Source organism: Pantherophis guttatus, chromosome 1 (assembly GCF_059756535.1).
Source record: "Pantherophis guttatus breed Tessera chromosome 1, ASM5975653v1, whole genome shotgun sequence".
Lineage (NCBI taxonomy): Eukaryota > Metazoa > Chordata > Lepidosauria > Squamata > Colubridae > Pantherophis > Pantherophis guttatus.
In genome coordinates, this window is record NC_142063.1 from 6,260,353 (window position 1) to 6,267,676 (window position 7,324).

The following is a 7,324-nucleotide window of genomic DNA, read 5'->3' on the forward strand; positions in this document are numbered from 1 at the left end:
CTCCTTATTTCTAGATTGAATCTCTCCTTGATCAGTTTCCATCCATTATTCCTTGTCTGGCCCTCAGGTGCTTTGGAAAATAGCTTGACCCTCTCCTCTCTGTGGCAGCCCCTCAAATATTGGAAGACTGCTATCCTGTCTCCTCTGATCCTTCCCTTCACTAGACTAGCCATGCCCAGTTCCTGCAACTGTTCATCGTATGTTTTAGCCTCCAGTCCCCTCATCGTCTTCGTTGCTCTTCTCTGCACTCTTTCTAGAGTCTCAACATCTTTTTTATAGTGTGGTGACCAAAACTGAATGCAGGACTCTAGGTGTGGTCTTACTAAGGCTTTATAGAGTGGTATTAGTACCTCCCTTGATCTTGATTGTATCCCTCTGTTAATACAATTTAGGATTGGCTTTTTTGGCTGCCGCTGCACACAGCTGGCTCATATTTAGTTGGTTGTCCATTAAGACTCCAAGATCCTTCTCCCAGTCACTGCTATTAAGCCTGGTTTCACCCAGTTTATATGTGCACTTTTGGTTTTTCCTGCCTAAGTATAAGACTCTCTACATTGAATTTCATTTTATTAGATAGGGCCCAGGGTTCAAGTCTGTCAAGATCCCTCTGGATCTTGCACCATCTGCAAATTTGGTGAGTTGTCTTTCTATTCCCTCATCTAAGTTGTTTATGAAGATATTGAAGAGTACTGGGCTAAGAAGGAAACTTTGATACCCCTCAGATGACCCTGAGGACACAGATAAACCTCCAAGTAGTCTCAACAGCTCTCTAACCATCTGTCTGCAAGGAATATAAATCCTTCCATTCCACCACCAATTCAGTCAGAGCTGAAGAAGCTTCTTGGATGAGAAGCGAAACATCTTCAAAGAAAAAAAATCAGAAAGTCCAGTTGGCTTTTGAAAATGATTCTTCAAGCTAAACTTGCCTTTCTCTATCTGGAGGGCTCCAGAAGTTGGATGTCAGTTTCTAGAGAGTCTTCAAGTTGAAAGAGACCTTTGAGGCAGGGGTGAAATGTTCCCGGTTCGGACCGGATCGCCCAATCCGGTAGCGATGGTGGTGGGTGGCTCGGTAGCAAAAATCCCGGCAGCCCCCACCATCCTCAGCTGAGTTGCACAATCATCAGAGGCTTTTTTTTTTACTTTTAAAAGCAGTTTTTCTACAACCTCTTCTGACAAAAAAATGCTTTTAAAAGTAAAAAAAAAAAAAAAAAGCCTCGGATGATCGCGCGGCTCAGCTGGGGTCCTCAGAGGCTTTTCAAAGCATGTTTTTCTGCAACCTCTTGGCCCAAGAGGCGGTTAGAAAAAATGCTTTGAAAAGTCTCTGATGATCCCAGCTGAGTTGCCTGATCGGCAGAGGCTTTTCAAAGCATTAGAAAAAATGCTTTGAAAAGTTTTTGTCAGCGTTCCAATTTATGATTTTCCCCAGGGCTGACATGAATGAGAGAAAGAGAAGCCTTGCTTTAATGCTGAGATGAACTTTCACTTAGTTTCCTGCTGCTTGGTAGATAACGTTACTTAGGTGATAGAGGGAGTGGGGAATTCCTGTGACTGGAAAGAGCTTGAGACGGAGAGATGGATCTGCACGATGGCCAATGAGACATTGAGGAATAAAGAGCGGAAAGGGAGGGGTTTGGAAGGAGATGCCAGTTCTGGCTGCACCAAGAGTTCAGGAATGACGTAGTTAATTCTTAAATAAAGAAAAATTTCATCAAAGACTTTGCACTTGAGAATGAAGTTTATTTGAGATAACACCGAATCCTGACAGTTTTTTTTTAAAAAAAAGTTGGCCATGCCCACCCATTCACATTACCCCCCCACGCCAAGCCACACCTACATAGTAACACATTTTACTTTTCACCCCTGCTTTGAGGCCATTCAGACCACCTTCTGTGTCCAAATCCACCAGTTCTTTTCCAAATGTGGCCTCACTAGTACAGTATCGAGTGCTACAATCACAGTCTGTGATCTTGATTACATCCCTTTGGTGATGCAATCTAGGACTGCATTGGCTATTTTGGCAATTGGAGCACACAGGTGACTCACACTTAAGTGTTGATTCACTAGGATACCTAGATCCTTCTCACGGGCAACACCATTGAGCCAAGTACTGCCCATTATCTATTATTTTATTTATTTTATTTATTATTTTCAGATTTCTATACCGCCCTTCTCCTTTCGGACTCAGGGCGGTGAACAGCCAAGATAAAAACCATTTATACACAAAAGTTAAAAATAGATTTAAAATAATTAAATAAATTTGGCCCGTAATTTAAAACTTTTCAATTAAAATCCATATCAAATTTTAAAACCAACCATAAAATCAGGACAGCCCGGCTAACTGAAAAAAAATAGGTTTTTAGGGCCCGATGAAAAATCCGGAGGTCTGGGATCACTCGTATCTCTGGGGGTAGATTGTTCCAGAGGGTAGGTGCCACCACAGAGAAGGCTCTCCCCCTGGGGGTTGCCAGCCGACATTGTCTGGCCGACGGCACCCTGAGGAGGCCCTCTCTGTGGGAGCGAACTGGCTGGTGGGAGGCAATTGGTAGCAGAAGGCGGTCCCGTAAGTACCCCGGCCCTAAGCCATGGAGCGCTTTAAAGGTGAGAACCAACACCTTGAAGTGCACCCGGAAGTCCACCGGAAGCCAATGCAGCTCGCGCAGGAGAGGAGTCACATGGGAGCGCCCTGTCGCTAATCTATATCAGCATCAGGGTTTTTTTTTTGCCCAGTTGCAGGACTGAACTTGTCTCACCATTGAACTGCATCTTACTGGATAGTGCCCAATGCTCAAGTCTGTCAAAAGCCTTCTGACTATTGTGTTTATATTCCTAAGTCTTAGCAGTTCCCACCAAACCAGTGGTCTGAATGTGGGGCTCAAAGAGGCCATCTCTGCTAAAACTGAACAGCCCTCCTTCCTCAGAGAAGGAGGGATACGAGAGCACCTGTCTCCTCTTCAGAATACAGCCCACACCTGTTTACAAAAGGTGACTCTGAGGATATAGATAAACCCCCAGGTGGCCTCAACGACTCTCAGAGAGCTAACCCCGGTCCCTAAGAGTGCTAAGAGCCAGATGACAACCAGATATAAACCAGTGGTGGGATTCAAATTTTTTTACTAAGGGTTCTGTGGGCATGGCTTGTTGGGTATGGCTTGTTGGGCATGGCAGGGGAAGGATACTGCAAAATTCCCATTCCCTCCCTACCCCACTAACCTGCTTTCCAGCTCCTTTCTCCTGTGCAGGGCAACAAAAGAAGACTGGAAGGCAATGAATAGATCGATTGGGTTAGCCTTACAGGCTAACTAGGCCTCCTTGCAGCCCCCTGGGAGCAAAAACGGACTATGGAAGGCCCATTTCCCACCTCCCTGGGCTCCAGAGGCTCTTTGGAGGCAGGAAATAGGCCCATTTTTGCCCTCCACAGGCCACTGGGAGGCCCATTTTCCACCTCCCTGGGCCCCGGAGACTCTCTGGAGGCTGGGAATAGGCCCATTTTCACACTCCATTGGCCTCTGGGAGGCCCGTTTTCCACCTCCCTGGGCTCCAGAGGATTTCTGGAGGCAGGAAATAGGCCCATTTTTGCCCTCCACGAGCCTCTGCAAGGCCCGTTTTCCACCTCCCCAGGCTCCACATGCCCCGTGCACTTACCTGAAATCCAAAACGGGCCATGTCGGGACTCCGGGGGGGTGTGGGCAGGAGGAGCGGAGCCAGCCAGTCATCGGAACTACCGGTTCATCAAACCGGACATAAAATTTACATCTGGTTTGCCCAAATCGGTCCAAACTGGCTAAATCCCACCTCTGATATAAACCCTTCTATTCCCCTCCAGTCAGTTAGAACTGAAGAAGCTTCTTGGATGAGAAGTGAAATGTTTTCAAAGAAAAAAAAAACCAAGAAAGTCTTTTGGAAAAAAACACACCTTTGGTACATCCTTCTGAGTTTATATTCCAAAGCAATTCACTCCCAGCTTAGTGTCATTTGTGAATTTGGTGGGTGCTCCTTCAATTCCCTTATCTAGGTCATTTATGAAGATGTTGAAGAACCCTGGGCCTAAGACAGAATGTTGAGGTACCCCAATACATACATCAACAATACATTGACGTAGTTCTATTGAGAACCGCATTGTGAGTGTGATTGGTCAGCCAACTGCAAATCCATCTGATGGTGGTACTATATATGCCATATTGTTCTATTTTACCAAAAAGATGGCTGTAGTCTACTTTATCAAATACCTTTCTGGAGTCTAAATATACTATATCCTTAGCATTTCCTTACTCCACTGATTTTGTCAATCAAAGAAGGCAATCAGGTTTGTTTGGATTACGTACTTTCAACAAACCCATGGTGGCTTCCAGTAATCACCTTCTTCATTTCTAGGTGCTCACCTAGAAATCTGCTGCTTGATGACCTTTTCCCGAATTTTCCCAGGTAGTGACGTCAAGCTGATTGGTCTGTAATTTCCTGGATCCACTTTTTCCACTTTTTTGAAAATTGGGAACCCCATCAGCTCTTTTCCAATCCTCTGGTGGGTCCTGTGTCCTCCAGGAGCTCTAAAAGACAACTTTCACCCATTGTCCCCTTCATCCCTAGTGTTAAGAATTAAATCTACTACAGCTGACTGTAGTTCTCTCTTCCACTTTTTTGGATGGCAAAGTTGTAAAATAGGCATGTGATATGTGATCACAGAAGTGTTTCGGTAATCCTCGGATTGTCTGTTTCCTGACTTGACCTAACTACAAACGCTTGCAGGAAGAGAATAAGATGGAATAATGTTGCTGGAGTAGTGTGGGAAATAATATCCATGTGGTTCAGTTCCAAGCCAGGAGAAAGACATTGGAAACATGGAGGCTGATTGGAAAGAAGGTTTAGTGATGAACAGAACCACTTGGGTTCTGGTGCAGCTGACGTTGGAGTTGAGAGTGGATGGCTTTTATACCTTCACTTGAGTTTTGCACTTGAACTTCCTGTTCCTGTGCAAGAACATGTATTCTATTGGCTGTTGTCAGACTCCCGTGGAGCCATGTAGGGGTTGTAGCTGCCTCTATAGGCAAAGTACAAATCCTAGGGGTTTGTCCAAGCTACGTTTGGTTGCGGTTTGGACTGCTGATACAATTTATTTATCGATTGGTTCGGAGAAGGGCGGCATATAAATTGAACTAATAAATAAATAAATAAATATGCCACCCTTCTCCGGAGACTCAGGGCGGCTTACAACATGTTAAGCAATAGCCTTCATACTTTTGTATATACCTGCTTAGTAGGGCTTTCGCCCCCCCCCCAAGCGGTGTTCTTTTTTATACAAAGTCAGCTTATTGCCCCCACAATCCAGGTCCTCATTTTACCTATGGAAGGATGGAAGGCTGAGTCAACCTTGAGCCTGGTGAGATTTGAACTCGCAGTAATTGCAGGCAGCTGGCAGCTAAGTGCTACTTTAATAGCACTTTAGTCTGCTGCGCCACAAGGCTCAATGAAGGGGCTTGTGTTCTGAAAGGGTGTTGGGCAATTCCTATTGAGGCTTAATGTCTTTGTCCTGTGTTGGGTCTTGACTGAGGGTTATTTGCTTATGAATAGAGCCATCTAGATACTTGTCTTCTTTCAATAAGATCTTTATCTCTTAAGTGCTGACATCTGCTATGGGCTATTAAGAAAAGGAGGGGGCTGCTTTCCGACTCAAAAAAAACATGTTTCTCCATTTCTCATTTAGAGAAATATAATATTCTCCCTTTTTTAATATTTCCCAAAATATTTCATTCTTCTGGGAGGGTGGGTGGGTGCTAAGTTTCTACAGTAGGAAGGGCTGAGAGGGGACCTTCCTTCTGCAAACACTCTATTAGTGTACCATCTCACCCCCTGCCTTTCTTCTCTCTTCCCAGAGTGATGGCTCAGCTCACACAGTGGCTTTGGAGACATGAATACTGGCTACCTCCAGGATTCACCTGGGAGGACATGCAGGAGACGGAGGACGTCTACTATCCCCAACCCCATCACCTCCTGTTCGGCCTCCCCATCGCTCTCCTGATGGCCGCCCTCCGGTTCTTCTTCGAAAGGCAAGCTCTTGCCTTTCGTTCTTTCAGCCAAAACCAAGGAGCAGTGGAAGGAAGAGACACCCCCCGACACACACACACACCCCTATTTGGAGAGACCTTCCCTTCCCTTCCCACCCAAATGCTTGACACAGTGGAATGCTCCTTTTCCCTTTAGCAATCATTTTGGATGAATTGAATTTGTAAGGTTGACAAATAGGAGAGCCAAGGGAAGTTGAATATGGCATTATTATGTGTGACATTGCTTGTTGTTTGCATTAGCTTCCTAATCCAGGAAGAGGCACGATCGGGGTCCAATATGAAGGTTGGCAAAGGCCCTCCTGGTCTTGGCTGCTACCTGTTCCTTAACCAGGAACCCCAAATCTAGGATGACCCCCAGATTAGACCCTGGTTCTGCTTGGAGTAGGGCAACCCCCTCCAAATGAGGCTCTGTTTCTGTTTAAGTTTGTGCAACTCCTTTTAGAATAGAAGATGGAGAACATAATTTCACTCAGTTTTGCTAGGGTTGATATCACTCCTGGTACTAAAGAATGCATTCCATAGTTTATGCTCTTCATCCATTTTCTAAAAGTCCTTACAGCAAAGAATACAGAGCAATATGTTTCTTCTCTGTCAAGTATTTAATCCATCCATTTAAACGGGTTAAAGGTTCACTTTGTGCTACTGTATATTAATATAGTTTTTTTTTCCAAGTGTGATTCTAATCACTATTATTTAAAAATTATTTCATTCCATTATAACCATTTTTATTATTAGTTTATTGGATTTCACCACTTTTTAAAAACGCAGGTTACATTCACCTGACTTGCATTCTTTGCGTTGGTTTCATGTGTTGGCCTGTTCTTGAATGGACCGTGAAACAAGAAAGCTAAGAACCTTCTAAATTTAGAACATAGAATAATAGAGTTGTAAGGACCTTGGAGGTCTTTTTGTCCAACCCCTGCTTGAGAAGAAGGCCCAATACCACGTCAGGTTAATGACTGTCCAGTCTCTTTTTGAAAGCCTCCAGTGATGGAGCACCCACAAATTCTGAAGGCAACTGGTTAATTGTTCTAACTGTCAGGAAATGTCGTCTTAGTTCTCAGTTGCTTCTTTCTTTGATCGGCTTCCATCCATTGCTTCTTATCCTGCCTTCAGAATAGGCTCCCCTCCCCCCCCGACTCTTTGTGGCAGCTCCTCAAATATTGGGAGACTGCTATCATGTTTCCCCTAGTCCTTCTTTTCATTCGATTAGACGTATCCAATTCCTGTAACCATTCCACATATTTTTCAGCCTCCAGCCCCCT